A 27,345-nucleotide genomic window follows, 5' to 3' on the forward strand; every position below is an offset into this window, starting at 1 on the left:
TTTATCCGGCACGGACGGGACCGACGTGGTGCCGGTTCATCAAAAATTCCGGATAACCGAACGCTATAGTAAAAGATACGGAGCGGAGAGCTCCGTATAAAGCAACAAACCCTGTTGCTTGCTTCAGAACAATGGCCACAAGTTGCAAGCGTCTCTGTAGCTTAGCAACAGCTGCAACCACACCCTTGCACAGCAACACATGGGGCAAGGCAAGTAATAAAAGTTACCTGAACCTACTCCTGAATTTTGCCGGTTAACCAAGATTTCCGGTTATTTAGGTGCCGGTAAATCGAAAATTTCCTGTATATAGCTGTATACACGCACATATGCACAAGTATAATGTATATGCATATATATCTACAAATACACATGCATATATGTATCAGATATGCACATGTATGTATATATTGTGTGTGTGTGTATATAAATATTTGCACATGTATATATTATACACATATACAGCTCTATATATTATAAATATGCACATTTATGTATTATATGCATATATATCTATATATACATATACATTTTTAAAAATTAATTTTTATGGGATGTGGGCGTCGCTGGCAAGGCCAGCATTTAATGCCCATCCCTAGTTGTCCTTGAGAAGGTGGTGGTGAGCCGCCTTCTTGAACCGCTGCAGTCCGTGTGGTGAAGGTACTTCCACCGTGCTGTTAGGGAGGGAGTTCCAGGATTTTGACCCAGCGACGATGAAGGAATGGCGATATACATAGAATAGGATTACATTACATAGGATATACAGCACAGAAACAGGCCATTCGGCCCAACCAGTCCATGCCGACATTTATGCTCCACACGAGCCTCCTCCCATCTTTCCTCATCTAAATCTATAAATATATAATATAGCTGCATATGTCGTGTCCGTGTGTAGATAAAGACACTGAAGACAGGAGTTGGTTCATAGGTATTTACTAAGCAAGTCTGGGGGGGGTTTCTAAAGGATATACACAATACACAGGCTTATATAGCCCAAGTGGCAATTACCGGCATTACGCACACCTGGGGCTCTTAAAGGCACATACACCATAATTGCTCTTAAAGGCACATACACCACAATTCCTCCCCTTCTAGCTAACTAGTACATCATATTTTAAGTAATTATTAATTACATGTTATATGCAAAATAATATACATTGCTGTATTAATTAATTATAAGTTAGTCTCTCAGGAGGCTTCCTGACTCGGTCCGGATAATGCCTCGGGGGTGTAGTAGTTTCTGGTGGTGTAGTAGGTTCTTCTGGCAAGGCTGATTCGGCTTGAAGGCCAGTGTCGGGTTCATCGGGCTCCAGTATCACCGGATCGGAGGTAGATATGGGTATCTCTACTTCATCGTTAGATGTATAGAGTGGTGGTGTAGGTTGTCCCTTTTCGGATGACTTGATGATTTGGTCAGCATGGCGCCTTATTATGCTGTCTCCGATGTCCACGGTATACATCAGTGGTCCTAATCGTGTGCAGATAGTTCCAGGCTGCCATTTCTCGGTACGGTAGTCCCGGGCCAAAACCGGTTGGCCTATCTGGAAGGCCCTAGTTGGCCTTTCATTCATGCCCTGAAACTGCCGGTTCTCCACGTCCCTTCGGATGTTGGGCTTGACCAAATCCAGCCGGCATCTTAGGTTTCTATTGTAGAACATCATGGCGGGAGTTTGGTTAGTAACCATATGCGTTGCATTCCTATATGCAAATAAGAAGTTATCCACCTTGTGCTGAAGTTTTATGTCTTCATTACCCATGGCCTTGATGGCCTTCTTGAAGGTCTGGACAAACCTTTCAGCCAATCCATTGGTGGCGGGATGGTATGGGGCGGACGTGTAGTGCTTTACCCCATTGTTCTTTAAGAACTTTCTGAATTCTTCGGACACAAATTGCGGTCCATTATCAGAACATATCTGCTCCGGCAGCCCATTCCTGGCAAATATGGTCCTTAATACTGTGATGGTTTTTTCCGTGGTGGTGGAGGACATCTTTATTACCTCCGGCCACTTGGAGTGTGCATCAACTGCGATTAAGAACATTGAGTCCATAAATGGACCAGCAAAGTCGATGTGCACCCTTTGCCAGGGAGATGAGGGCCACTCCCATGGATGTAGAGGGGCCTGTGGCGGAGCATTTTGGACCTTCTGGCATCCTAGGCAGCTCTTGGTCATGTCTTCGATGTCTCCATCGATACCTGGCCACCATACAAATGCCCTAGCTAGGTTCTTCATTTTCACTCCACCCAGATGCCCCTCGTGAAGCTCCTTTAGCACTTTATCCTGGAGTTTGGGTGGAATCACCACTCTGGATCCACACATCAAGGTTCCTCGGCACACTGACAGCTGTTCTCTTCTTTGCGAGAATGCTGGCAACAGTGGTTCGCCATGTGCTGGCCATCCCTTCACCGTTAAATCGTAGACCCGTGAGAGAGTAGGGTCATTTCTTGTCTCCCTTTCAATGGCAGAATTTGTCACCGGTAGACATTCCACTATGGTAGAGTGGAATATCTCTACTGGGTCTACTGTAGGTGCCTCTTCTATCGTTGGCAATGGTAGGCGTGATAAACCGTCAGCATTCCCATGCTGTTTTGACCCTTTGTATTCAATGTTGTATTGGTGTGCCCCTAGAAAAAGGGACCATCTCTGTAGTCTTTGTGCCGTCATAATGGGGACACCTTTTTTAGGGTTGAATATGGAGATGAGGGGTTGATGGTCAGTCAGCAAGGTAAATTTTTGTCCGTGTAGGTAATGGTTGAATTTCTTCACTCCCCATACCAGGCTGAGTGCTTCCCTGTCTATCTGGGCATAGTTACGTTCAGCTGAGTTCAATGAGCGTGACGCAAAAGCTATCGGCCGTTCCGAGCCATCAGGGAATCTATGGGATAATACCGCTCCTATGCCGTAAGGGGATGCATCGCACGCCAGTCTGATTGGTAGTTGTTGTGTATGTAATATGTGTGCTACTTTGAACCTATGGACAGGACTGCACTACTTGTAGGGCGTAGTGATACGCAGTACCACTCCTGGCCATAGGGGTATAAATAGTACTGTGGGTACTGATCTCCCCTCAGTTCCCGCCTGTGGGCATGAAGTAAAGACCTACGTATAGTCCCTACCTCCAACCAGTAAAGACCTGTTTGAGTTATACGTTTAAGTCTTTGTGTTAATTGTTCAATACAATACACATACTTAACACTGGCGACGAGTCAGGTTCTTACCCTGCGGCAGTTGAAGAGAGGTTTCAAACATCACCACCCCACTAGAAGCGACAGGCTTTAGGACTCTGAAGCCTCCATCAGCGACTGAGCACTGGAGTGCAGCAGCCACCCTGACAGCTTCCAGCGACTGACAGAAGTCTTTCTGCAGTTTCCTTGTTCAACCTAGGTGGTGGGGTAAGCCGTGTAGCGTTGGCTGCAAAGACAGGGCTGGGGAAGTTGGAGAAGATAAGGGCGATCGCAATCCCTGATAAGAGCCGCGGTGAAACGCGCGAGCGGGTAAGCCAGAGCCCGGGAGGGAGCGAGCAAGAGCCGCGCGAGCGGGTGAGCCAGAGGCCGGGAGCCGCTTCAAGTGCGAGGCGCAGCGCGGGCCAGCGATCGGGACCAAAGATAAGGGCCGCACTCGGACTGAAAGGCGCGGCGGCTGCAGAAGCTCAAGGTGCGAGAGCCGCGGTGCACAGCGCGGGCTATCGATCGTGGTGAAGATAAGGGCCGCACTCGGGGGCTGAAGGGAGACGGCGTCGGGGGACGGGTGAAGACCGCCAAGCGCGGGAAAACCGCCATTTTGTGGGCGGAGGACGACGGCAAGAGCGGGAAGCCGCCATCTTTGACAACAAGTAAACAAAATAAAATCTGAGAAATTGCAAATCTACAATGCCTAAACACGGGAATATTAGCACCTTTGATAGTGACCTCGAAGATTGGGCCATATATGTTGAAAGAGTAAAAAATTATTGTAAGGCCAATAAAATTCGTGACCAAGATAAAGCTCTAACATTATTAAATTTAATGGGTGCGAAGACGTACGGGCAATTGAAACACCTGTTATCACCAGATGAACCGGCGGATAAGACGTTCGATGAGATTGTTACTGTCCTGAAAGATCATCTAAACCCCACGCCGCTGATGCTAGCGGAACGATTTAAATTTTACGACAGAAGGCAGCTACAGCATGAAAGCAATGCTGAATATTTGCTGGAATTGCGTAAATTAGCGAAATATTGCCAGTTTGGAACGGGATTGACAGATGCACTACGAGACAAATTTGTGTGTGGTTTATTTAAACAGGATACACAAAAGCGACTGCTCGAGGAGAATGAGCTGACGCTTGAGAAGGCGGTCACTATGGCAGCAGCACACGAAGCCGCAGCGAGAGGCACGGCAGTAATGCAGCTACGGTCACCGGAGCTCAGTGCACACAAATTGGGTGTGAGTTCTGGCAAATGTTATCGTTGTGGAAAGACAACGCATGATCAGAACCAGTGTTGGTTTAAAAACCAAGAATGTAGAACTTGTGGTAGGCTTGGACATATAGCTAGAGTATGCAGGTCAGGGAAGAAGACCAGCAACAAGAAGTCACCGCAAGGAAAATACGCAAAGGTACACAAGGTGACCGAACAGGAGTCCGATTCAGACGCTAGCAGTAATGAACTGGCTAGCTTAAGCTGTAATGAACTGGCTAGCTTAAGAGTACTCAACGCTGGTAAGGGTGCAGACCTCCAGACAATTTGGGTCACTCTTCAGATAGAAGGAGTCCAAGTAAAACTGGAATTGGACACTGGATCGGCATTGACGGTCATAAATAAGAAAGATTACGGAAAGTTATTCCAATATATTCCCCTACAGGATACGGGGATTATATTGAAAACATACACGGGGCAAAGAGTGTACCCCATCGGGAAAATAGAGGTTGCAGTGGTCCACAAGGGCGAAGACAGTCAAATAATGGACTTATATGTGATATCTGAAGGAGGTTCTCCACTACTAGGACGGGAGTGGATTAGGAAAATGAATATGGACTGGCATTTCCTACAAACAATAACGAGTGAGAACTCGGTGAAGATAGTCGGCCCAGACTCTGGAACGGATGATGGTAAGCCCAACTCAGGTGCAAAAGACAAAGTTTCAGCACAGAATTCCACTGAGCAACAACAACATAGTTTAACTGTGGATTCTGAGTCTGGCAAGTCTACTGATGTGCCCATTTCTGAGGGACACCGGGCTCGAACTCCACTCCATTTCAAACTACAACAGCAATTAGAACAAATGCTTCGCTGTTTTGAGCAAGAGTTGAATGCAACAAAAGAGTTCTTTGATATAGAGTTGGAGAATCTGGAAAGACAACAGAAGCAGCTGATGGAGAAAATGGAGCAGGAGCACACAAAACGTCTGATGTCAGAGGAGTTAACGGTCAGCCAACTCCTGCATATGCTGAAGGACAGGACTCTGAAATGGGAAAAACTTGAACACGAACTTCAATATTCAAACGAAAGGGGTTCGGAGCTCTCAAAGGTTATTGGAAGAGCTGAGGTGGCAACACAGACTGAGATGACTGCAACAGAGCAGCCATTGGATGCCAAAAGTACGCTGACTCACGTCAACGTAGAACAACAGACCGCTGAAACAGCTGCCGGATCCGGTAGAGGGATTGAATAGTCCGATCAATCAATCTCCAAAAGAAGTTGAAGTAGTAAAATCTCAAATGAGGTCATTAGTAAACTACTTGCTGAAAGCCCAGAAAAAGCTGGATGAAGAGGTACGCATGAAGAAGTCTCTTCAGGAAAGATGTCTGGACTTGGAACAAAAGCTGGCTAATGCCCAACTGGGTATGGAGGAAATAGAAGACCCTCTCGCTGGCCTAGATCAGGACGACACCGAATATTACTATGTCCTGTCCTGCCCAACTTGTAACTTCGACTCCCACCATACAGAAATCATGGAGGAGTACCGAAAGTCTACGGAACATCGGGAGAAGGTGGCTCTACTACGGAAAAAGGAGGAAGAGAAGGAGGAACTGCGCATGCAGCTGACAGTGGAGCCCAGAGAGTCTCCAAGAAGCAGAAAAGGAAAAGTCGAAACAGAAGATGACCCATCTGAACCATTATTACCTCTACCAGATCACACACGTGGTCCCTCCGAACGGAGCCAATTCAGTTCGGAAGTTCAAACTGTTAAATCCATGGAAGGACTATTGAATGAGTCACTCCAGCAACGTGAACCGACTACACCACAGAGATTGAATCTGTGAACTGTTTTCCGCAGAGACTGAATCTGTGATCTGTTTTGACATGAAGTTATCTATGTATCTATGTTATTCTGTTATGTAAACTTGAAGTTATATATGTATATATGTTATTACGTTATGTTAAATGGGGAGATGACTGTAAAGCTAGGAAGGGAGGAATGTTGTGTATGTAATATGTGTGCTACTTTGAACCTATGGACAGGACTGCACTACTTGTAGGGCGTAGTGATACGCAGTACCACTCCTGGCCATAGGGGTATAAATAGTACTGTGGGTACTGATCTCCCCTCAGTTCCCGCCTGTGGGCATGAAGTAAAGACCTACGTATAGTCCCTACCTCCAACCAGTAAAGACCTGTTTGAGTTATACGTTTAAGTCTTTGTGTTAATTGTTCAATACAATACACATACTTAACAGTAGTGATGGGTTGTAATGAGCCAAAATTTTCTCGGATGTGATTAAGTCTTTACATTTATGGAAGGCACGTTTACAGTCTTCGTTCCATTTCCAAATCACTCCTGTGTGTAGAAGATCATTAAGAGGGTGTAGAATAGTTGATAAGTTCGGTAAAAATTTATGATAGTAATTTATTAATCCCAGGAATGACCTTAATTGTGAAACATTTTCAGGTGCTGGGGCTTTTATAACTGCTTCAATTTTTTCAGGTGACTTATGCAACCCTTCCTTATTAATTATGTGGCCACAATATGATATCTGATTTTGGAAAAATTCGCACTTGGGGCGATTTGCTCATAGGCCTCGTTCTTTCAGCCTAGTGAGCACCTGCTCCAAATTGGCAAGGTGCTCGTTGTCGTTTTCTCCTGTTATAAGGATGTCGTCTAGGTAGCATTGAGTCCCCGGAATCCCTTGCAGGACTTGCTCCATAGCTCTTTGCCAGATAGCTGGAGCTGATGCTATTCCAAAAATCAGTCGATTGTACTGGTACAGGCCTTTGTGTGTGTTTATTGTGAGATACTTTTTAGAGGTCTCCTCAACCTCCATCTGTAGATATGCTTGTGCCAAGTCAATTTTTGTGAAACGTTTCCCTCCGGATAGTGAGGCGAAAATATCTTCTATCCTCGGAAGAGGATACTGTACCGTGTGAAGGACCGGGTTTACAGTCACCTTAAAGTCCCCACAGATGCGAATTTTTTTCTGTTCCTCAGAGTTATTTTTCAATGTTTTTTTCATGACTGGAACGATGGGTGTTGCCCATTCGCTCCAATCTATTTTGGATAATACGCCTGCCTTTTCCAAATTCTTCAGCTCTGCCTCGACTGCCGGACGTATTGCGTATGGCACCGGTCTTGCCTTAAAAAATTTTGGAATTGCTGTATCTTCCACTTTTATTGAGGCGGTGATGCCTTTCAAGGTTCCTAGTTTCTCTTGAAACACTTCTTTGGCGTTGGCCAAGATGTCTTTTAATCGTTCAGGTATGATGTCGTCATTTTTTTTTCCTTACTGGTCACCGTCAGTGCCTGAATGGAGTGCCAGTCTAAACGTATCTTCCTTATCCATTCACGTCCCAACAACGGTGGACCACCATCCTGTAGAATGTATAAATACAACTTTTGTATTTCTTTGCCGTTGTATACCACAGGCACCCTTATTTTTCCTTTGGGGTAGACTTTCTGCCCCGTATATGTTTTTAAGATAATGGATGTGTCTTTTAGAGGTATATGCGAAAATAGCCTCTCGTAATCTCGTCGATTTATTACGGTTAGAGCTGATCCTGTATCTAGCTCCATTTTAACTGGGGACCCTGCTATTGTGAGGGTAACCCAAATGGTTTGGTAATCCTCTTTGGCAAGTACATTATGTAATTTGAGACAGCTTAGTCTCTTGTTTCCGGAGTCGCTGTCGCTATTCTGGTCGTCGGAGCTATTGTCCGTCATCATTTGTACCTTCCTGTACTTTTCTTTATTGATTTTTTGTTTTCTGTCAGTGGATTTATTTTGTCCAGATTGGCATACCCGTGCAATGTGTCCAATCTTACCACATTGCCTGCATGCTTTGCCCTTGAACCAGCAGTCCCTCTGGTTATGGGTGGATCTGCCGCAGCGATAACATCTTTCGAAACCCTGTGTCATTTTATGGGTGCCGAAGTCCTGTGTCTCTTGTTGTATCTCTGCAGCTCCTTTTGCTGCTGCTTCGTATGATACAGCCACACTGAAAGCTTTGTCCAATGTTAAATCTTTTTCAGAAAGCAGTCTTTTTTGTGTTCCTTCACTTAAGAGACCGCAAACAAATTTGTCTCGAAGATAATCCGATAGTCCTGCTCCGAATTGGCAGTACTTTGATAGCTTTCTTAATTCGGTTAGGTAATCAGCGTTACTTTCATTCTTGTGTTGATTTCTCTTGAAGAACTTGAATCGTTCTGCTATCAGCAGCGGTGTTGGGTTTAAATGCTCCTGCAGGGTATCAACAATTTCTTTAAAAGTCTTGTCCTTTGGTTTGGCTGGAGTGATTAAGTTTCGTAACAGCCCGTATGTCTTCGCGCCCATTAAGTTCAGAAGTACTGAAGCTTTTTTTTTCATCTGTTATTCCATTTGCAGTGCAATAAACCTCTACTCTTTCCACGTATGTGGTCCAATCTTCTATTTCGCCATCAAAAGCCTCAATATTACCCGATTTAGGCATTTCAGAAAAGATATGGCGCTTCCCGCGCTTTTTTTTTCTCTCTGTAGCAACGATATGGCACTTCCCGCGCTTTCCCGCCGCTGCTACCGATAACAACGCTGTTTTACTGTGGTTTCCGTTTATTCACTGTTGGAGACTCGTTCCCGACGGAGGTCTAAACGCTGACCTGCTTGCCGCGCCGGCCGTCTCTCGAGTGCACCCTCCCAGTCCGTTATTGCTTGCCTCCGATTTCGCTGCCTGTCTCAGCTGTAGAGCCCGCCGCTGGAGCTTCAGCCTGATGCCCAGGAAAGATTAGCGCAGTACCTGTCACCAGCTTGGCCAGCTGGTGAAACCACAGTTTCTTTTACTTCCTTGAGTCTTCTGGACGCTGGAGGAATCGATGTCCTTGAGGTGCTGCCGAATTGCAGGTAAGTCCGTTTCCACTTCGTCGCCACTGTAGTGTCCGTGTGTAGATAAAGACACTGAAGACAGGAGTTGGTTCATAGGTATTTACTAAGCAAGTCTGGGGGGGGGTTTCTAAAGGATATACACAATACACAGGCTTATATAGCCCAAGTGGCAATTACCGGCATTACGCACACCTGGGGCTCTTAAAGGCACATACACCATAATTGCTCTTAAAGGCACATACACCACAGCATATATATCTCATATATATATATATATATATATATATATCACACACACACACACACACACACACACACACACACACACACACACACACATATATAAGAATGGCAGAGGTATGGAGTATTTATCGGTGTTTTCTGCTCACATGGCCTTGTGCTCTTTGACTGCGATGAGGGTCTCCGTGTAGTGTCGGGTTAATTGCCGGCAGATTTCTCAGGTTTTGCTACTTTGCATCGCACGGTTGGCCCGCACTTTGCTATGTGCTGCTCTCACGGTGTGCACCAATCGATCTTCAGTCCCCGCTGGGTCACTCGAGCTAATAAACAAGTCCTGAATGATGGTCGTCGCCTCCAGCAAGATACTTGCCTGCTGTAAACACGTGGAATACGGGCCTCGACAAGCTCAAAGAAAAGATTCTCTTGAGTTCACGATGAGGAAAATACGTTGTACTCAAATTTATTTTTAAAAAATACGCTCCTATGAATGCACCGCTCAGTGTGAAATGGAGCTGGTCAGATTAAGGAAGAACTATGTTCGAGTCGCTAGCTCCGCTGTATTAGCAGATCTCAACTGATGCTACAATTTGCACCGGGACTCCTGAATAGAGTGAAGGAGGGAGAGAAGCAAAGGGAGAGAAAGAGAGTGTGTCTGAGAGTAAGCGGTGGATCAGCTGTAATATGCCCTTTGGTGAAATAGCCTGCTGACACTCGGTCTAGACTATTGGAAAACATTTATTTAGTGCTTTTCCTGTCCTCAAAGCATATCCCAGCCAATGAGTTACTTTTTTTTGAAGTGCACCGCGCAGGAACACAGCAACCAATTTGCGCACAGCAAAGTCCCACAAACAGCATTGAGCCTGAATGATCACTTATTCTAATACGATAGCAAAATACTGCGGATGCTGGAAACAACGGGCTCTGACGAAGGGTCATCGACCTGAAACGTTAACTCTTTCTCTCTCCACGGATGCTGCCCTGGCCTGCTGAATTTTTCCAGCGTTTTCTGTTGTTATTTCGGATTTCCAGCATCCGCAGTATTTTGCTATCGGCACTTATTCTGTTTGGTTGAGGGATGAATATTGGCCAGGACACCGGGGAGAACTCCCCTGCTCCTCTTCAAATAGTGCCGTGGGATCTTTTGTGCCCACCTGTGCAGGCAGGCGTGGTCTCGTCTGAAAGACGGCACTTCCGACAATGCAGCACTCGCTCGGCTCTGCACTGAAGCGTTAGCCTAGATTTTGCGCCTGAACACTCAGCCTGCTGACCCGGAGGCTATGGACTGAGGGCACCCAATAAAGAACGGCTAAATAGACAAGGTACTGGAGGACGAGCACGATTCAGCACGATTCGAGGGGAGGAGAGAAAACTGGAAGAAAGGTGTGCGGGTTAGCCTGTAGGAATTGTCGTATTCCTAACTAATAACGGAGGTCGAACTCAGGAGAACAATCAAACAGGTCTTTAATGTAGGTTTAGATGAATTCCAGAAAACAACAAAGATCGATGCAGGAGAGCCATGGAGCAGGTCTTTCCCCAACGGGGATGCCACGAGGACTGACTAGGCAGTCCGGTCATTTGCGTTGTGACGTCATCGTGTTTTCCCGCGCTTGAGGCGGTCACGTGATGTGCGACGTGACGTCATTGCGTTTGCCCGCGTTTGGGCGGTCACGTGACGTGCAACGTGACATCGCGTTTGCCCGCGTTTGGGCGGTCACGTGATGTCATCGCGTTTGCCCGCGTTTGGGCGGTCACATGATGTGCGACGTGACGTCATCGCGTTTACCCGCGCTCTTGGTCAGTCACGTGGTTGGCGACGTGACGTCATCGCGTTTGCCCGCGCTCTTAAAGGGGCAACGCCCCGTACATGCAAACTCTATATAAACATCGTTAAAGAGAATTATGTACAGTAAGTAAGGGACAGTCGGTGGTACCACTACAAGCCTATAGTTACAGGCTGTTCACAGGAGCCGAGTAATCTTGTTGAGGAAACGCACTGTTGAGATTAGCTAGCTGTCTTAGACCCATTTAAGCATATAAAGCTGCAATTATTCTTAATAGTGAGATGCATCAGAACCAACATTGTTAATAAAAAGCAGCACGAGTGACTCCCTCCGACTGTGTTGCCCTTTGTGTGACCTCCTTCCCCCTGTTCCTCTGGAGCAACAATGCCACCCATCAATGTCTTCCTGCCTTGAATAGCGCCGGCAAAGAAATAGGTGATAGAAATACAGAATTGGTAGCTAAACATCCATCTCTGGGTGAGTTCAAACATCCATTTAGAAACGATGTCGAGTAAATCTTAATATTGGTTTACAATCTGCAAGAATTTATATGAATTAAATGAGGACCTGCTGGGAATTAGAGTGTTTCTTGGCAGAGCTGCAGGGTTTGGAATGTTTGAAAGAAAACTTTGCACAGCAGGATGGAGTGTTAGCAGTGGGTCAGAGGTCACTGTGACTGGAGCGGGCACTATGGGTCAGAGGTCACTGACTGGAGCGGGCACTATGGGTCAGAGGTTACTGACTGGAGCGGGCACTGAGGGTCAGAGGTTACAGTGACTGGAGCAGGCACTGTGGGTCAGAGGTCACTGACTGGAGCGGGCACTGTGGGTCAGAGGTCACTGGCTGGAGCGGGCACTGTGGGTCAGAGGCCACTGACTGGAGCGGGCACTGTGGGTCAGAGGTCACAGTGACTGGAGCGGGCGCTGTGGGCCAGAGGTTACAGTGACTGGAGCGGGCACTATGGGTCAGAGGTTACTGACTGGTGCGGGCACTGCGGGTCAGAGGTCACTGACGAGGGGGCACTGCGGGTCAGAGGTCACTGGAGCGGGCATTGTGGGTCAGAGGTTACTGTGACTGGAACGGGCACTACGGGTCAGAGGTTACTGACGAGTGGGCACTGCAGGTCAGAGGTCACTGCGACTGGAGCGGGCACTGCAGGTCAGAGGTCACTGACTGGAGCGGGCATTGCGGGTCAGAGGTCAATGATTGGAGCGGGTACTGTGGGTCAGAGGTCATTGTGACTGGAGCAGGCATTGTGGGTCAGGGGGTCACTGATGGAACAGGCACTGTGGATCAGAGAGCTTAGAAATGGTCAGTGTCTTTTTACATCCATCAGACGTTAGGTTGTATTTCTTCATAAGCGCTGAGTTGGGGGAAATATTGATGCAAGACTGAGGCGTGTGTGTACTTAGACCTGCCAAAGGGTGGGCCTGATCATTTTCATCATGAGTGCATCTTCATGTTGAGTAATTAGCTGGATGGTGACTAACCAGGAATGCTTTTTAATTCACAATGCGCAATGCTTATATTATTGAACTGGCGTTGCACAAGAAAATATCTCCAAAGCGTCAGTAGTCTTATCCTAGTTGTAGGCGAAGCCTCTGGTGAAATCAATAAAAGAAAAGCATGCGTTTCTAGAGTGCCTTTCAAAAAACAGCCCAAAACGCTTCAAATTACTTTTTGAAGTGCAGTCACTGTTGTTATGTAGACAAAAGTGCCGCCAATTTGCACACAGTAAGATCTCACTGTATTGATTTCTTTGTGGGTCCAATGATGAGACATTTATGAAAGAGAATGAGTTTTAATCTAAAGTCTGTTCAACTCTTTTATACAGCTTTTACAGGAGACACGATGCTGTGATGCATCTAGAACAAAACCGAACTAAACTAACTGCCTTGCTTGTCTTGGTCACATGACCTCTGCTGGTCAGGCATAAGTAATCAATACCTGCAATCATGCTGCTAAGGCATCTTAATCAAACAGGCAAATAACATCACTATTTGCTGATATCATTACATCTCTTTTTCTTAAAACAAAAGTATTTTACTTTCAACTAACAACATGTTTTCTTTGTATTAATCTGCATTTTAACTGTAACACTTAATGAACTTACATTATCATTATCATGATCAAGGTTTTTTAACCTTGCTTTGTGTGTTCACATGAAATATGTAAATACACTAGAACTTGAAGAAAGAATAAGATAACATTACTTCCTTCTATAACAATAGTCCTTAAATTTGCTCAATGAGTCTCTCAGGAGGCTTCACGTGTCTTGAGGATTTTCTGATTGATTGTCCTTGAATCTGAGTTGTTGCCTCAGATGATTGGTTCTCAGCTGTGTGATCAGGTTGTTCAGTATCAGTCTCTTGACCTGCTGTGGCTGGTCCCATGAGAAGATCTCGACGATTTCTTCTCAGAACAGCACCCTCATCTGTCTGAATGGTGTATGATCTTGGTTGAACTTCACTCAGGACAGTTCCCTTCTGAGTCCATGTGTTTGTTTTGTCTTTGAACCTTACTTGGTCACCAGTGTGGAGTTCAGGTAGGTTTTGTGTTCCTCTGTCATAGTAGTACTTTTGCTTTTCTTTCTGTTGCTCTTTGAACTTCCTCACTTTCTCCCCCTCTTTTGTTTTCAGGAGGTTCTCCGGGATGGGTAGGTTTGACCTTAGCCGACGTCCCATAAGGAGTTGGGCTGGTGACATACCACACTTGAGCGGCGTTGTGCGGTATACAAGCATGCTCTGGTAGAAGTCAGTTCCACTGTCTTTTGCCTTGTACTTCAGTCTTTTCACTGTGTTTGCGGGCTCTCCTGGGTCAACAGCTCTGGACAACGTGTCTGCTGTATACATCAGCTTACCCGGTGTGTACGCAACATTCAGTGTATCATAGACTGTCTCTCCTTCGCTTTCCACAACGAGGACTCTCTTTACCAGGTTCAGTCTCTCACAGGCTTTTAAACCTAGTATGGCTTGCACATCCTTTGGCACCACGATTAATGCTAGCGTGTGCTCTCTGTTCTTGTGTGTCACTTTGACAATGCATCTTCCTTTCACTGGTATATCAGTACCTGAGTATCCTGTCACTTTCACTTTTATTCCATGTATCTTTGGTCTGGGTCTAATTTTCTTAAAATCAGTCTCTGATATCACATTAACTTGTGCTCCAGTATCAAATTTAAATGGAATATGTATGTCATTCACTTTTAGTGTCAACATCCAGTCTCTTTTTTCTTCTTTGTTTTCAGACACAACATCTACATTGAACTCCTCTATCTCGCTTTCATCTACTGCATGGACCTTGCTTTGTTGCGCTTGGTTCTTGCAGCAACGGGCATAATGGTTGTTTTTGTTGCAACTATTGCATGTTTTACCATATGCTGGACACTTTCTTGATGGATGCTGTGTACCGCATCGACTACATGTCTTTCGATTGTCCCTTTCATTTTTGTTCGCTGGCCACGCCTCTTTTTTCACATTGGCGCTCTTTTTGTTAAACGGTTTGTATCCGTTCTTTCTCACTGCATCCACGTTGCAGCTATTGTCACTAAACAGCTCCTTTGCCTGCAACTTCACAGTCTCTGTAGCCCTACACAGTGCTATGGCTTTTCCCAGGTCTAGATCTTGCTCTCTTAGCAATCTTTCCCTTAGACCATTATCCGGAATACCACACACCAGTCTGTCTTTTATCAGCGAGTCTGTCAGTCCCCCAAATTCACACGATTTGCTTCTGTTTCTCAGTTCAGTCACATACTGATCAATAGTATCACCCATTTTCTGTACACATGTGAAAAATCTGTGCCTCTCAAACGTCACGTTACGTTTAGGTATGCAGTAGGCCTCAAACTGTTCCATTATTTTATCTAGCTTCATTTTGTCTCCATTAACAGCGAATGTGAAGTTATTATACACCTCCAGCGCTTCCTCACCCACGACATGTAAGAACAGTGACGATTTCTTCTTATTACTTTTCTCGTCAGCTCCGATTGCTGATAAATACAACCCCACACGTTGTTTGAACCTTCTCCAATTTTCAGCCACATTACCTGTCAACTGAAGCGTCGCCGGTGGGAGTAAACCTTCCATTTTTCACTTCGTTAGCTATTCTCTAATGGTAAGTAACGATGTTCTCTTTTGGCTTGCTAATCTGTGGAGAGCTGATTTAACTTCAGATGTTTTCTCTTCATCTCTTTCAATCACTTCTGACACCATGTATTGATTTCTTTGTGGGTTCAATGATGAGACATTTATGAAAGAGAATGAGTTTTAATCTAAAGTCTGTTCAACTCTTTTATACAGCTTTTACAGGAGACACGATGCTGTGATCATCTAGAACGAAACCGAAACTAAACTAACTGCCTTGCTTGTCTCGGTCACATGACCTCTGCTGGTCAGGCATAAGTAATCAATACCTGCAATCATGCTGCTAAGGCATCTTAATCAAACAGGCAAATAACATCACTATTTGCTGATATCATTACACCTACAAACAGTGAATGAAATGTTGTGGTGGTGTTGGCGAAGGGATGAATGTTGGCCAGGACACTGGGAAAACTCCCTTTCCTGGGGGATGATCTCACATCCACCTGAACAGGCAGACGAGGCCTCGGTCGGCAACCTCCCATCCGATAGCGCAGCACTCCCTCAGTACAACACTGTAGTATTGGGCTTAGTTCAGCATTGGCCAGTATATTAGCCGCTAGCCACGTGTGTGGCTAATTTGGAATCCAGACGAGGCGAACTGCATTTCTGCTTTTGTAATTTTTTTTTAAGGTCACCGATGCCGTCACTGGGCATATGATCGCGATACTCATATTCGCGCAGCGTGCGCACGTGAACTTTAACCTTTTTTGTGCGTTTGTTGGTAATATGGTGAAACAAAAAGCAGATTACTAGTGCGTTTTTTGATCGCTGTTTTCCTGGGTTACTGTGCGGTGGTAGATCTTTGTTAAATAAATGTACACATGGTGAAGTATATTTACCTGTATTGTAAGGGGCTTTCTGCTAAAATAAGTGCATGTGGCCGCTTATTAACCACCTCTACTCTTTACCCAGAGAGTGGTGAGAATGTGGAACTCGCTACCACAGGGAGTGGTTGAGGCGAATAGTATAGATGCATTTAAGGGGAGGCTAGACAAGCACATGAGGGAGAAAGGAGTAGAAGGATATGTTGATGGGATGAGATGAAGAGGGGTGGGGGGAGGCTCGTGTGGAACATAAACACTGGCACGGACCAGTTGGGCTGCATGGCCTGTTTCTGTGCTGTAAATACTTTGTAACTATGTCAAACGGTGTAGCCGTAGCAACGTGTGGCTAGTCGGTAATCTCTATTGGACAACACGGGGCCTAGATTATGTGCTCAAACCCTGGAGTGGGACTTGAGCTGCTGCTCCGAGCAACCTATTAACCGCCCCGAAAAGCATTTGGAAAGAAATCGAGTATTTAAAAAGAGGAGAGAAGCTGGACGGCAGGCTGGTGGTGCTCAGGCCCAGGAGTCGGCCTTGTGATTGATGCAACCCTGTGCGGAGGCCGTCACCGAGTGACGCTGGAGTGTGAGGCGCTGTGACCTCATCGCGCATGGGTTCCCCGTGCACCTCGGTGCGTTCAGTGCCACCTTTCCAAACGAGCGACCCTCACCCGGGCCAGCTGCGTGTTGCCATTCGCACCAAGTTAGGAAGGCAATTTAGCCGAAGCCACCTCCGTCTTACTTGAGCAACGTAATCCAGGCCGACACTCCAGCGCAGTGCTGAGGGGGTGCCACACAGTCGGAGGTGTCGTCTTTTGGATGAGACGTTAAACCGAAGGCCCGTCCGCCCTCTCTGGTGGATGGAAGAGATTCCCACGGCGCTATTTCGAAGAGGAGATGGGGAGTTCTCCCCGGTGTCCTGTCCAATATTTATCCCTCAACCAACGTCACTAAAAAACAGATTATCAGGTCGTTATCACACTGCTGTTTGTGGGAGCTTGCTGTGCGCAAATTGGTTGCCGCGTTTCCCTACATTACAACAGTGACTTCACTGCAAAAGTACTTCATTGGCTGTAAAATGATTTGGGATGTCCTGTGGTCGTGACAGGCGCCGTAGAAACCCAAGTTCTTTTTTATGATTAATCAGTTAAAGGTAACAGAACTTTTAAAAGTTGACCGAGACCCGGACGGCCTCAACAGTTGACGGCAGCAATGCCCCTAACCTCCCAACCCCAGCCACAGGCAGAGCACTGAGGGAGAGCCAGGCGGCATCAAGTGCCCCTCAAGTGAGGTGTTGGAACGGCCTTTCAGATTAGAAACATAGAAAAATCGGAGCAGGAGTCGGCCATTCGGCCCTTCGAGCCTGCTCCGCCATTCAATATGATCATGGCTGATCCTCTATCTCAATACCATATTCCCGCTCTCTCCCCATACCCCTTGATGCTTTTTGTGTCTAGAAATCTATCTACAGGGAACTCTTTGTTATCCGGCACCGACGGGACCGGCGTGGTGCCAGTTGGTTAAAAAGTCCGGATTACAGAGAAGTATACTTACCAAGGTACGAGAGCCCCGTACACGGCCACAGGCGCAGGAGCCCCGGTTACACGGCCACAGATCCAGGAACCCCGGATACACGGCCACAGATCCAGGAGTCCCGGTTACACGGCCACAGGCACAGGAGCCCCGGTTACACGGCCACAGATCCAGGAACCCCGGTTACACGGCCACAGATCCAGGAGTCCCTGTTGCACGGCCACAGGTGCAGGAACCCCGGTTACACGGCCACAGATCCAGGAGTCCCTGTTGCACGGCCACAGGTGCAGGAACCCCGGTTACACGGCCACAGATCCAGGAGTCCCTGTTGCACGGCCACAGGTGCAGGAACCCCGGTTACACGGCCACAGATCCAGGAGTCCCTGTTGCACGGCCACAGGTGCAGGAACCCCGGTTACACGGCCACAGATCCAGGAGTCCCTGTTGCACGGCCACAGGTGCAGGAACTCCGGTTACACGGCCACAGATCCAGGAGTCCCTGTTGCACGGCCACAGATGCAGGAACCCCGGTTACACGGCCACTAATATACAGTAAAACTTACCTGAACCTACTTCTGAATTTTGCCGGCTAATAGAGATTTCTGGATATTTAGGTGCCGGTTAAGTTAAGAGAGAGTTTCCTGTATCTCCTTCTTAAATATATTCAGTGGAGCTGCAATGCAATTTATTCAAGGTCTGATCAGGATTAAGACGTGTTCTTGTTCTTTTAACATATTTTGTATACTTTGTATTTATAATGAAAAGGATCATGAGATCTTTTATATGCGAGAACCACACACAGGTAGAAAATGGCTTTGAGCTCCTTTTATACCCAAAGGAGCCTTGCTCAGTAGCAGGTGCTGAGTTGAAGTTCAAGTTAACCAGAAAAGGTTGGCATTAAATGGGCATCGGTGCCACTCATTTTAAAATGGGCGACAAAATGTGTGGACTGAAAGCATCCCCGGCTCTGTAGCTGCCTCTATACTGTGGAAGATGGATGTTTTGTGTAAATAATTAATGAAAACAAAGACACAGCAATGCGTCATACATTCTACTGCTATGTACGTGTCCTACTTTCTGCCACACAGCAATGTGTTTTGTCAGACTTGGTTATTACTGGGCTTTAGAGCGTGGGCTTCTGGATGATGTAACCTGCATACTGGGAAAGGTGCAGCCCGCTGTGTGGTGTTAAGGGATTGCGACATCAGCCCTCAGCGAGTACGTAGTCTGACCCGGCGTAGCTAGTGCCAACACCATGTGCCAACGATGCTGGTAAAAAGCACCGGTGAATGCACGTGCGTCCTTTGGTGATCTGCCCCTTGATAACAAGTCACTATATCGAAGAAAAAGCCTAAAGACTTGCATTTACATAGCGCCTTTCACGACATCAGCACGTCCTGTAGCGCTTTACAGCCAACAAAGTACTTCTTTTTGGAGTGTGGTCACTGTTGTAATGTGGGGAAACGCGGCAGCCAATTGGCGCACAGCAAGCTCCCACAGAACAGCAATGTGATAATGACCAGATCATCTGTTTTTAGGTGTTGGTTGAGGGATAAGTATTGGCCCCAGGACACCAGGGAGAGCTCCCCCTGCTCTTCTTTGTAATAGTGCCCACGGGATCTTTTGCGTCCACCTGAGAGGGCAGACAGGGTGTCGGTTTAACGTCTCATCTATAAGACAGCACCTCTGACAGTGCAGCGCTCCCTCAGCGCTGCACTGGGAGCGTCAGCCTAGATTTTTGTGCTCAAGTCTCTGGAGTGGGACTTGAACCCACATCCTTCTGACTCAGAGGCGAGGGTGCTACCAACTGGTTTTCTAGATACAGTACCTCCGATACATGAATTAATACGAGGCCACATAGCTGGTTCTGCAGGAATATGCCCGGTGACTCTCACAATAACAACGGGGACCTTTTCCTTTTGAGAAAAGCAGCAACACACTCTGTATATATTATGATGCAGCATCAGCTGGGTCTTATTTTGACTAGAAACTGAAGTGCATTCCAGAAAGATGGAATCGGGGTGTGTGGGTGTAGCAGCGTTCCCGATGGGTGATCTGGAAGGTTTTTGTTTTAAGTAATAAACTTGGATCAGAGACTTTTCCCCCTATAAATTGCATTGTGAAGGTCGTGCTGAATCCAGGCCAGTGATTCCTTTGACTGAACATTAACTGCACACAGTCACCCTGATCCCACTGCGCAAACAACAACTCCGTAACGTTACTCACTGAGTAATCCCTACCCTGCTGAGTAAATAGCAACACCATACAGTTAGACAGTGAAGTGACCCTCGCCCTGCTGAATAAACAGAAGCTCCGTATAATGATGATTATTCACCAACATCTTTCTCAATATTTACGTATGAGGGAGAGAAATTGGAAAGAATTGTCACTTGGTCGCGTGTTTGTTGGTGTGTGCGCCTGGGTGAGTGTGGGGGGGGGGTGTGGTGTGCGTGGGTGAGTATGTGTGGTGTGGGGTGTGTGTGGTAAGTTGTTGGGGAGTGTGGTATGGGGGTGAGTGTGTGCGCGTGGGTGAGTGTGGGGGGGGGTGTGGTGTGCGTGGGTGAGTATGTGTGGTGTGTGTGGTAAGTTGTTGGGGAGTGTGGTATGGGGGTGAGTGTGTGCGCGTGGGTGAGTGTGCGTGTGTTGGGGATGTGTGTGGTGTGCATGGGTGTGTGGTGTTCATTGGTGTATATGTGTGGTGTGCGTGGGTGGGTGTTGATATTGGAGTGGGTGTGTGTGGTGTGTTGGTGGGGGTGTGGGTGAGTGTGGGTGAGTGTGTGTGTGTGTGTTGGTGGTGGGTGTGTGACGTGGATGAGTGTGTGTGCGTATTGGTGGGGGGGTGTGGTGTGTGTTGATGGGGTGGGGGGGGTGTGTGAGTGTGGTGCGTGTGGGTCTGTGTTGATGGGGTGGGTGTGAGTGTGTGGTGGGGTGTGTGTGGTGTGGGTGAGTGTGTGTGTGTATTGGTGGGGGGGGTGTGGTGTATGTTGATGGGGTGGGGGTGTGTGTGAGTGTGTGGTGCGTGTGGGTGTGTGTTGATGGGGTGGGGGTGCGTGTGGGTGTGTGTTGATGGGGTGGGGGGTGTGAGTGTGGTGCGTGTGGGTGTGTGTTGATGGGGTGGGGGGGTGTGTGAGTGTGTGGTGCGTGTGGGTGTGTGTTGATGGGGTGGGGGGTGTGAGTGTGGTGCGTGTGGGTGTGTGTTGATGTTGTGGGGTGTGTGAGTGTGTGGTGCGTGTGGGTGTGTGTTGATGGGGTGGGGGTGAGTGTGAGTGTGTGGTGCGTGTGGGTGTGTGTTGATGGGGTGGGGGGTGTGAGTGTGGTGCGTGTGGGTGTGTGTTGATGGGGTGGGGTGTGTGAGTGTGTGGTGCGTGTGGGTGTGTGTTGATGGGGTGGGGGTGAGTGTGTGGTGGGGGTGGGTGAGTGTGTGGTGTTCATTGGTGTATATGTGTGGTGCGTGTGGGTGTCCTGTGTGTTTGTTCTTTGCCGTGCCAGTGGAGCAGAAGCCTTTGATGTCCCTTTAATGTTTATGAACACTCAGTAATCTGATTACATAATATTGTCAGTGTGATAACAAGGTTATGTTTCGTAATAAAACAATTGGCATCTTGCTTTACCTCTGTGGAACTTGGCTAATTTCTATTCCCTTGTGTAATGTGCACTCTGTAGTTGCGTGTTCAATATATGTCAAATTTTTTGTCTTATAACACTCCTGTGCAGCGCCTTGGGACGTTTTACTACGTTAAAGGCGCTATATAAATACAAGTTGTTGTTGTATATGTACCAAGGTAAAGATAAATCATTGGCTTTGGCTGCATAATCAGGGTAGGTGACCCATTGAATTTATCTACCTTTTTAAAAAAAAAAAAAAATATACTCCCTTCCTCTCCTGAAGGTGCTGAATCTTCCTGGGATACAGTACCACACGAACCCTCCCCAAAGTGGCTACTTTGTATGTGTGCTGCTTAGAAATATGTTGGCAGGTTATTTAATCAGAGAGCCCATCATCACTGGCCCCGACCCTGACCTCTCCCATTGTCTACACACTTGCCCTTTCCAGCATATATCACTGGATCTCATCCGGGTCATGCCCAAAGGTATACTGAAGAGAATTGTAGCACCCACAACTGCAACAATTAATTGTGATCCAATAGCAAAATACTGCGGATGCTGGAAATCTGAAATAACAACAGAAAATGCTGGAAACACTCAGCAGGCCAGGCAGCATCCGTGGAGAGAGAAACAGAGTTAACGTTTCAGGTCTGGGACCCTTCATCAGAATTAATTGTGATCATCTGACCAGTATTTGGCTTTAATAGCCCACCGGGTACTTGCTAGGCCTGAAGTGTCCAAAATGTCAATTTGGGGTCCTGGCAATCCAATCCTTGTAGCTTAGTCAACTATCAGTGCTTATATTTCCAATTTGCTGGCTTTTTCCTGTTTGAATGTTCTGGGGGTAGAAATTGGTAAAACAGGTGCAAAAACAGACCAATTTAGCAGCGGGACGGCCTGCGACCAGTCTGCGCCGGTGTTGGTCCCACGGCCAAATACGGGAACGGTAGCAGAGTGGTTATGTTACTGGACTAGTAATCCAGAGGCCTGGACTAATGATCCAATGGACACGGGTTCAAATCCCACCACGGCAGCTGGGGAATATAAACTCATTTAATTAAATAAATCTGGACTAAAAAGCTAGTGTCGGTAATGGTGAATGACATGAATCTTGTCATTCATGTGGAAATGACTTATGAAATAATACCGGGCGGCCTGCTGGTGGCACTGTCCAGGGAGAGTATAAATACTCGGGCACGGGCCCAGCTTGCGCAGGACATTCTTTAACAGGAACTAGTGAAGGACACAACTAGACCTCCATGTTGTAAAACAGTTGATTAAAGCTTTGTTTAATGCTTAGACCAAGTGCCTAGTAGTTTTCTTACGTCAGTGACCATGAGACAACCGGATTGTTGTAAAAACCCATCTGGTTCACTAATGTCCTTTAGGGAAAGGAAATCTGCCGTCCTTACCCGGTCTGGCCTATATGTGACTCAAGACCCACAACGATGTGGTTAACTCTTAAATGCCCCTCTGAAATGGCCCAGCAAGCCGCTCCGTTATCTCACCGCCACCTCGAGGGCAGTTAGGGATGGGCACATTCCGTGAATGAATTTTTTAAAAAGTGGGTCTCTCTTTTTTCAGGCGTCCCGGGCGAACGCCTAAAACAGGTCTTGAGTAAGCAAATTAGAGGCCTAGCAACTGCTCGAGGACCCCTTTCGAAAATCAGTGACCGATGAGCAGGAGTTTTTTAATTTATTTTTTCAAAAAAGAGACCTTGCGATAGAGCTTGGAGGAGCAGGAGTGCTCTCCCAACTCCACATATTTGCGATTGTATCCCTTCCCCTTCCCCGTAACCCGCTCCGCTCCTCCCCCTCACGGGACTGAGGGCCATTTCTGACAAGGCAGGCGGCCCAAAAATTGACGTTTCTTGTCAGACGAGCTGCCCGTGGACAGCCCCCACCCCCTAAATATTCAGCTGAGGCCCTAGAACATAAGAACATAAGAAATAGGAGCAGGAGTAGGCCATTTGGCCCTTCGAGCCTGCTCCGCCATTCAGTGAGATCATGGCTGATCTTCTGCCTCAACTCCATTCACCAGCTCTATCGCCATATCCCTTGATGTCCTTACTAGTCAGAAATCTATCGACTTCTGTTTTGAATATACCCAATGACCGAGCCTCCACAGTCCTCTGGGGTAGAGAATTCCAAAGATCCACCACCCTCTGTGTGAAGAAATTTCTTCTCATCACAGTCCTGAATGGCCTACCCTTTATCCTGAGGCTGTGGCCCCTGGTTCTAGACTCCCCAGCTGAGGGAAACATTCTCCCAGCATCCATCCTATCAAGCCCTGTAATAATTTTGTATGCTTCAATGAGACCCTCTCTCATTCATCTGAATTCAAGAGAATACAAGCCTAGTTTACTCGATCTCTTCTCATACAACAGTCCTGCCATCCCAGGAATCAATCTCGTGAACCTTCAACCAATTTCTATCGATCCTTGGGCCTCTTGTTTACAAGCGTGTGCTGCCGAGCCTGGGTTCCAGGGTTGGCAACTCTGGACGTATTCCTGGAGGTTTTATCACGTGACCATCCTGCCTCCAACCGCCCCGCCCCCCCCCCCCCAAGCTCCTCTCATTGGTCACCCGACATGTCCGTCCTCCCAGTGCCCCGCCTTCCCAGCCCAATTCGGATCGTGAATAGACTCTCGTTACCTGATTGGATGATTTTTTGACTTGTCAGTCGAACAGCCTTTTCTTTCTCTATCCATCTCTGCTATTTTTATTACTAATAACCAAAGTGTTCAAAGTTATTTTTTAAAACACAGTTTTTGTTTTTTTAACGCTCCTATGAATTTTTTCTCCCCGATTTGCTCCGGGAGATTCATCTTTAATTCCTGGAGACTCCAGGTCAATCCTGGAGGGTTGACAACACTAGTCGTGGGCCAGAAAACGGGCCCAGCTGAGCTCTTACCCCTTAGTGACAGCAGTGGCTCAGTGGGTAGCAGACTCGCCTCTTGAGTCAGAAGGTTGTGGCTTCAAGTCCCACTCCAGAGACTTGCACGCAAAGCTAGGCCGACACTCCCAGTGCAGTGCTGAGGGAGCGCTGCATTGTCGGAGGTGCCGTCTTTTGGATGAGACGTTAAACCTTTCGGGTCTTCCCTCTCAGGTGGATGTAAAAGATCCCATGGGAACTATTTTGAAGAAGAGCATGGGAATTATCCCCAGTGTCCTGGGGCCAATATTTCTCCCTCAACCAACATAACAAAAACAGATGATCTGGTCATTATCACATTGCTGTTTTTGTGAGAGCTTGCTGTGCGCAAATTGGCTGCCGTGTAGCCTACATTACAACAGTGACTAAAAGTACTTAATTGGCTGTAAAGCGCTTTGGGACGTCCGGTGCTTGTGAAAGGCGCTGTATAAATGCAAGTCTGTCTTCCTTTAAGGTTCCATTGGATCTGTGAAAACAAGAAGTTTAGACGTGCCTGTGCTCGAATATAGGTAGGGAAGCGTAGTGGACTAGTAATCCAGAGGGCTGCACTAATCCAGAGAACGTGTGCTCAAATCCCACCATGGCGTTTTGAAAACTTTAATTTCGTTTTTTTGAAAAAATCTAGCAACTTAAAGCTGCTGTCGGTAAAAAGTGACCGTGAAGCTCTCGGATTGTCGTCAATACCCAACCCTTGCTTTTAAGAGCCAGCCAGTCCTTCCAAGTTTCACTGCGCACGACCCAATTAAAGTCTAATCTCCTCCGAGCAGGTGAAGATGAGATGGGATTAGTGCTAAGCGTTTAACAAAGCATTGGCTCCAAATCAGTACACAAGGAGTTAATCAGCAGCAGCCGCCAGGCTTAATCTCGGCAATAATTGACTCGTTGAAGCTGAGCGTGCTCAGAATGGCAGGTAGAGGGGTGTGTGAAAGAGCAGTTGGCTCGTCGCCCCAGTATATGTGTGCAGTCCATATGTGAGAAGGGCTCTTTTTTCAAAAAAAAACACAACACACCACTGCGGTGTTTGACATGTGTCAGCCTACGAACGGCAGGACGTGTTAGAAGCCACTGATCGCGGGAGGGCTCGGAGTTGCAGGGCAGGTCAGTGAAGTCTCCCTTCTCTTTTATCACAAGCGCGCGAGCACACACCAGGTGTAACTCGAGTTACCGCTGACATGGCACTGAAGTGCGGACTGACAACCTCAGTTAGTGCTCGGCGTTTGTTGGCTTGGAGCAATTTTACGCTTGATTAAGAATTCTTCTTGCACCTGAATGTGTGGGAGATTTATGCAATGGGGAAAGGGGGGGACGGTATGTTAGCATTCTGTGCACGGACCTGGCCCACTTTAATCCAGACCCCATTCTGTTTGAGAACCCTACTCAGTGGTCTGTTTGCAATGATGGATGTTTTAATGGATTTCTGTCAGCATTTATGCTGGAATAAGGACCTAATGATAATTAAAACACTACCTATAGCTAAGACCTCATCAGCTGGAAAATGTCCGTTGCTGCGCTCGGTAGGGATGTGCGAGTAAATAGGGAAAGGTTTTAGGGGCGCGGGCCAGCAGAGAGGGTTAACAAGCTGCCCTTTCATCTCTGGGACTTGAATAAAACCCAGATGGGATAGAAATGTCTTGCCTCTTGCCAATTATTTGGATCTTAAATGAAATGCGTACGGGCAGTCTTTTTAATAAAAGAAAATAGAAGCTGTGTGCAGTTGTCCCTGGATTGGCGATTTGACTTGAGGAAAAAGCATGGCTGGTGTCTGAACTGGAACAATTCGCCCAGGTGCAGTAATGCTTTGATCTTCTGGAGCAGAGCGGCACAGAGGGAGCGCTTTCTTTGCATTTAACCGCACGCTAACTGGGAGTGCTTAGTGCTGAAAGCTGGAAAATATTTATTAGCCAGCACTGACTGCCGTTGCCTTTTGAGCAAAACAAAATTCGCCCCCCCAAAAAAAACCAACCTGCTGTTTTACTGAAATAAAAGTTTATAGGCTTCAAACAAACCCGATTTCTTGATTAGCGTGTGCATTCATATTCTAACCCCGCCTCCGTCAAGGGTCTCTGTGAACATTAATGGGTTGTGGGTTACAAAGAATGCCTCTGTTTATAAGTGACTAAGGCATGTGAGCAGTTTAACCCAAGTTTCATTGTTCCTGGTAGTCCAGGATTGCGTAGGTTGCAGGTCGACTGACTTGGTGGCTGAGATCAGTGAGTTCAACCTGTCTTTTGAATCCATGCTCCTGTTCTGTACGTTGCTTTACATTTCACATGCAATACGCGAGAGACACACTTCTACACATATTTGGGTGGTGTTATTCATCAACAAGATTGGGTCTCCTCCAATGTTCCCGCTGGGTGCGTGGCCCATTCAGATTATCGCGCATGCCCGCTCTTTTTTCCGTTATAAAGCCATTGAGCGGCCTGCGCGGGACCTCCAGATCGCTGCATGGCCACGCAGCTTAACGGAATACTAAAGCAAAATACTGCGGATGCTGGAAATCTGAAATAAAAACAGAAAATGCAGGAAATACTCAGCAGGTCAGGCAGCATCTGTAGAGAGAGAAACAGAGTTAACGTTTCAGGTCGATGACCCTTCGTCAGACGTATGAGGAGAGATTGGGTCGATTGGGCTTATACTCGCTGGAGTTTAGAAGAATGAGAGGGGATCTCATTGAAACTTATAAAATTCTGACAGGACTGGACAGACTAGATGCAGGAAGGATGTTCCCGATGGTCGGGGAGTCCAGAACCAGGGGGTCACAGTCTAAGGATAAGGGCTAAGCCATTTAGGACAGAAATGAGGAGGAATTTCTTCACCCAGAGAGTGGTGAACCTGTGGAATTCTCTACCACAGAAAGCAGTAGAGGCCAATTCATTAAATATATTCAAGAAGGAGTTGGATATATTTCTTAAGGCTAAAGGGATCAAGGGATATGGGGAGAAAGCAGGGACAGGGTACTGAATGTGGATGATCAGCCATGATCGCATTGAATGGCGGAGCAGGCTCGAGGGGCCGAAT

The 27,345-nt window shown here is 46.9% G+C and overlaps 1 protein-coding gene across 3 annotated transcripts in view; it reads left to right on the forward strand.

Moving 5' to 3' along the window:
* Positions 1-27,345, forward strand: part of plekha6 (pleckstrin homology domain containing A6) — a 353,735-nt gene that overhangs the window by 170,927 nt on the left and 155,463 nt on the right. The window contains exon 1 of one of the 3 annotated variants that reach the window (XM_086011109.1): positions 25,218-25,422. The exons of the other annotated variants lie outside the window; for them this stretch is intronic. The gene's annotated coding sequence lies outside the window, so the exon portion shown is untranslated. Of the gene's footprint in view, positions 1-25,217; positions 25,423-27,345 lie in introns of those variants that run through there. 3 annotated transcript variants of the gene reach the window in all.

This window comes from Somniosus microcephalus, chromosome 18, assembly GCF_052327205.1.
Source record: "Somniosus microcephalus isolate GS21.2 chromosome 18, FLI_Smic_1.0, whole genome shotgun sequence".
In the NCBI taxonomy this organism is placed as follows: domain Eukaryota; kingdom Metazoa; phylum Chordata; class Chondrichthyes; order Squaliformes; family Somniosidae; genus Somniosus; species Somniosus microcephalus.